This window comes from Schistocerca serialis, chromosome 1 (assembly GCF_023864345.2).
Source record: "Schistocerca serialis cubense isolate TAMUIC-IGC-003099 chromosome 1, iqSchSeri2.2, whole genome shotgun sequence".
In the NCBI taxonomy this organism is placed as follows: domain Eukaryota; kingdom Metazoa; phylum Arthropoda; class Insecta; order Orthoptera; family Acrididae; genus Schistocerca; species Schistocerca serialis.
Genome location: NC_064638.1, coordinates 610941096 through 610946797, shown reverse-complemented (window position 1 = coordinate 610946797; position 5702 = coordinate 610941096). Strand labels below are relative to the sequence as shown.

The following is a 5702-nucleotide window of genomic DNA, read 5'->3' as shown; positions in this document are numbered from 1 at the left end:
AGTAAATTTCGTGAGCGAATATTAAGCCCGCACTAACTGCATTTTTTGATCTTTGTGCAAGAGACGATTTCGGAAAAACTCTTCTACACTTTGAGGCGCCGAGATATTATACCCGGATCCCACCAAGGAAAGAATGGAAATGTCAACTTCATGGAAACACTGTTCACAGCTGGTCTGGTGTGAAATCCGTAGATGCTTTACGTAGAGTCTATACAGTACATATCAGCAATGCGGGATGCTTTTGCTTGAGGAAAACGCTAACACCATGTGATAGGTCCAACGAGTTTCAAAGTTCTTAAAAAACACAATTCTAAGGAGTTATTATCATGTAGATTGGCGTGTGAGGCCAAAGGGTTATTAGAAATGATGATCATTGAGATCTAAGGGATCTAATACTGGAGAAGGCCGTACAATGCAGATCAGCGAACAAAGTGAGAGAGCTTTGTGCGATTGCAATCTGTGGACTCTCAAAAAATGTGGGAAAAATACAAAAATGACGTGGCAGAAGACATATTTCGGAGATTTAAATCCCTTGCTGCTTCATACAATGATTTAATCTACAACGAAGCTCTCATGAAGGTGGAAGATCACGTAATAATGATAAATGGAAAAAATTTGCCTGACTTTGGATTGAGTAGACCAATTAGAACTGAAGGAGTTAGTAGTGATTTAAACGAGAAGTGAGTTATGACACTGTTTCACTGTATCAGCAACTCAGTGCATATGTTACGCAACTGAATCCAGAACAGACAACAGTTTTCAACAATGTCATGCAACATATTGAGAGTTATGAAGGTAATTTGTTCTTTTTATATACTCCATGTGGGACTGTAATAATTTTCTTTTAAATTTGCTCTTAGCCCAAGTTCGCGAAAATAAAGATGCTCCTGTTGCAGTCGCCTCCTCTGGAATAGTTGAAATGCTACTGAATGGTAGCCAAACGGCGCGTTCCACACTTACGCTGCCGTTGAACTAAGCTCACGAAGAAATACCTATCTGTAACATCAGTAAAAATAACGATCATGGACGGCTGTAGCAGCAATGCAAGCTGTTGGTTTGGAACGAATGTACAATGTTCCACAAAAGCGCAACTGACTCACTAAATTGCACCCTGCAAGATATCAAAGGCAACCAAACTATTACGGGAGTGATGGTCGTACTATTGGCTGGCGATTTTAGACTACGCCCTTCACAACTAAAGGCACTCCAACAGATGAAGTGAATGCATGTTTAAAGGCGTCAGTATTATGGCAACACATTAAAAAAATTTAATTTAAAAACAAATATGGGCATACAGTTGCACAGTAACAGAGAATATGGGCAACGTGTGGATGCTCATCTGAAAATCAGCAAAGATCATTTTGATACAGGCGCCAAAGGCGTGATCACAATACATTGTGAATACTTACAGAGTACAGAAAAGTTGGTGACCAAAGGTTATCATGAACTGCAAGAAAATGTGGGAAATAAAAACTTACTGGGTGAGAGGGAAATTTTGGCGGTGACTAATGAAAAGAAAAAAAAAATGTCACAAGTCGAAGGAGATATTGTAGACTGTCTCCCTGCCGATAATATTATAAACACTGAACGAGGTACTCTTACCCTATAGAGTTTCTTAACTCTTTGGAACTGTCAGGAGTGCTTCCCATAAACTGACGTTAAATAATTGATGTTCCAATCCATTTTACGAGAAAACTCGATGCGAGCATATTGTGTAGCTGCACATGCTTACAAATTACACATCTGGGCCGAAATATTGTTAGCGCTACTATAATTAGTGGCTCAGCTAAATTTCACGAATCCTCATTATAAAGAGGGATTTTCCTTCTCAATTAAAAGATTGCAGTTCCATTAAAGATTTCTTTTGCAGTGACCATAAATAAAGCCCAAGGACAAACATAAGTTACCGGTGTGCATTAGGAAAAAATGTGTTTTTCTCATAGACTACTCTGTGTGGCATGCTCGAAGGCAAACCAGAAACGTTGTTTATACAACCGTGTTAAGATGAGACGGAAGGCAAACGTGCTCAAAAAATCGATTTTTAGATTGCGTATTTGAAATGCCTGATGTTTCCTGCGGAAAATAGTTTTTGTTTCATACAAATACAACAATTTTTTTGTCAGTTCTGATGGTTTTATTGACGCTCTGTGCGATGTGGCATTTAAATGCCACACTTTCTTTTTTACATCGTGTAGAGATAATGCACAGGTTATTTGATTCCTTGTACGTTTTTTCCTGCTTTATTGTTTTATCGTGTCAAAGTTTCCTACTCTGTGTCTACTATCGATACCGATCACAGCGATCGTGTTTGTTATTGTTTTTGAGGGCACTCGTCCAGAGCATCCACTTTTTGAAAAAAATGAGTTCTTCGTCTCCTCCAATTTCTTCAGACAATCGAAAGCAACGTGCCCAGGCTGGTCCATCTGAGATCTACATCTACACGACAGATGTAGATGTAGATCTCAGATGGACCAGTCTGGGCACGTTGCTTTCGATTGTCTTAGACATCTCAAGCATTTTTTCGCCTACCTAATAAATACGACCATCAAATTCCCCTCATAATGCAGCCATCTCTTCGTTAAATCGTTTTCTGTCTGCTTCAGTTTTTCCCTGTCTGTCTCAGCTCGCTTCCTACCTTCCTCAACTTTTCTATGTCTTTACTTCTTTGCTGTCCGCTTTCGCTTTACTGTCTCTTTCCCCTGCCTTTTTCATGTCCGCTTGTCCTTTCTCTCGACCAGCCCCTTTTTCTGGCATCTGCTTTGTCCACAATGGAATATCCTCCATGTATCCTAAGTTCAAACTGCTCTGTACTACTGTTCGATTCCGTTCCTCAAATTTCGCTACATTCACACTGTTGACTTGCCGCTATAGTTTCCTTGGTTTCAGGAAATGGAACCACTGCTAATGCCTCTACTACAGAAATTTCAGATACAGCTTGCTCTCATTCCACTAAATCCACGTGGTTGAAGACTTTCCTTGGGTCTCTATCCAAGTACTACCTAGGGGCTGTAATTGAAAATCACCCCACAAAATTTAAGTGAACGAATAAACCTACACACATATTATATACTGACACAAAATTACACAATATTAATACGCCATACAAAAAAATCTTCACACTCAATACAAAATTTTCACGTGCAGTGGAAGAATCTCAATGAATCATGTAAATACAGGTATATATAAAACAGCAATAAACAATAAAAAATCTTCATGAACCATGCTATCGTAGGTTGCAGCTGCTGACTCAAGTATACATGAATGTAAAATGAGACAAAATGGTCGCTACAATTTTTTGTATCCCTGGAAGCGTTTCACTGTGCCGTCCTAACTGCAGGAAATTCAGAGACATGGAAGTTCCTACTCTGTGCTTAAATTGTGAATTAATGCCAGTCGATGACTAACTTATACTTCAAGGGTAAGTGAACTCAACTCTCCCTTGTCAATAAGGCCCAATATAAGATGAGTGAATGCAATATCAAATAAAAATAAACGTACTGAAACCAGATGAGCGAGTACAGTGATTTCTGCTTTCATAAAATAATAAATAAATTATCGTTGTACATGTCCACTGCGCACACGAACACATTGAAGTTAACCAACTGGGCATTCAGTAAGTTATATTTATTTTTAATGGGTCACCTAAACAGGAAAAGTTGTAGGACCAGTTAAAGAATCTTGCAATATATGTCAAGTCCACGTATGACAGTACTTTATTTGCTGTGTATGCTTCAATAAATTGACAACAAGTTGACGGAGAGCAAATTTACATGAACATGCAATTAATTTCAGCAAGAATGACGCTAACGCTGCGGGAGGTACCAAAATTTACCTGAAAGACTGCGTGGAGAATAAAGAACCAAGCCTGTCGTCCGAGCAGCTTGTGAATTCAAAGTTAAAGAATCCAAAATTACAATTTGCAATAGACAAACGTGCAGCAGTAGTCAACGAGAAGCTCAGTAAATGGATCGCACTACCACAGTTCCTCAAGAACAACAGAATATGCCGAACAGCAGCAGACAAGCGCTAGGACCTGCTCCGTCCAAATTACGTCTCCAGATGATAACTGGCTCACGATTCCATTAACTTCTTTGCTCCTTCTCAACTTCCCACTTCAGAAACTTCTGCATAGAGGGGACGACTGTATGCTGTTTCCGAAGTGACAGTCGAGAATTCTTGCTAAATTTATGAAAAAGCAGGGAAAAGTACGCCAACGGCCTTGCCGCAGTGGTAACACCGGTTCACGTCAGATCACCGAAGTTAAGCGCTGTCGGGCTGGGCTACCACTTGGATGGGTGACCATCCGGTTTGCTGAGTGCTGTTGGCAAGCGTGGTGCACTCAGACTTTCTGAGGCAAACTGAGGAACTACTTGATTGAGAAGTAACGGTTCTGGTCTGGGAAATTGACATACGGTCTGGAGAGCGGTGTGCTGACCACACATTCATACTCAAAGTTGGTAATTTTTATTTCTCTGTTACGCAATACAAGAATGAACACTTACTGCATCGGAAAATTCAGGCTGAAACAGCTTGTCAACAAGCAAACAAAAATGGCAGTAAATAGTTAATCAATTTTAGTATTTTTGACACTCGGTGATTGCATGGAATGATAGGTACCCTGCTGTAATAATGTCTGAGGGCAATGACAACACAGGTGGCCTACATGTTTTCACTATTGCAGGTTATTATTCAGGTTAGTCACACGTTTTGAAAGAGATGTGACTGGGTAACGTCTCTACAGTATTAGTTATATTTTGTCAATAGTCTTATGACGTTTTAGCTGTGCGGACGACGAAGAATGTAGCCGACGACCATGCTGAGCTGCTACTGCTGCTGCTACTGGTTGAGAGCGACGTCTCGTCTCCAGAGCCACGGATAGTTATGGGACAGGCAGTAGTTAGAACTGGAGCTTCCTCCGCCTGTCCACTCCTAGCGTGCTCTCAATACTCGCGGGTTAACGAATTAGATGCGCCTGCACAGTACGATCATAGCTGCACACCGCGTCTGCAGGAGCACCCAACAAACACTTCTGCACTCTTTCATGACTCAAGCGGCTCTGCTTCTTCTCTGCCCACAGCGCGGCATAGGCTCCCCTGACGCAAAGATGAACAACGGCACAGCTATTGCCATACCGTCGTTGCCATCGATGCATTTAAATAAATTTCCCTTGGCCATTATCTAGCAATTTACACTATAATTACAATCAATTATATACATTCAGAAATAAATACATTATTACAACCATTACAAACTAAATATTGTTTGTGTAACACAGTCTCCTGTCTCAGAATTAGAAGTACAGTATAAGTTATCAACGGATATTAAACGCCGAAAAAATCCAGATGGTGCAGAACGTACACACATCAAAAAACGTTTTGCATCACCTCGCTTCCGAGAGTTCCGGAACCTGTTCAGAAAACTGCAATAGAGATCAATATAAACATCATTTCCGCCGTTTTACTGCTCACGGAAACCACCCATTGTACCACCGTACAGCGAGACGTTCAGATGTGGTGACCCAGATTGTTGTACACACCGGTACCTCCATTAGCCAGTAGCACGTCCTCTTGCATTGATCCATGCCTGTATTCGTCGTGGCATGCTATCCACAAGTTCATCAAGGCACTATTGGTCCAGATTGTCCCACTCCTCAACGGCGATTCGGCGTAGATCCCTCAGAGTAATTGGTGGATCACGTCGTC

The 5702-nt window shown here is 40.9% G+C and overlaps 1 pseudogene; it reads left to right on the top strand.

Annotated features, from left to right (window-relative positions):
- The first annotated feature begins 4209 nt into the window (after positions 1–4209).
- LOC126427865 (5S ribosomal RNA) lies at positions 4210–4327 on the top strand (annotated as a pseudogene).
- The last annotated feature ends 1375 nt before the right edge of the window (positions 4328–5702 follow it).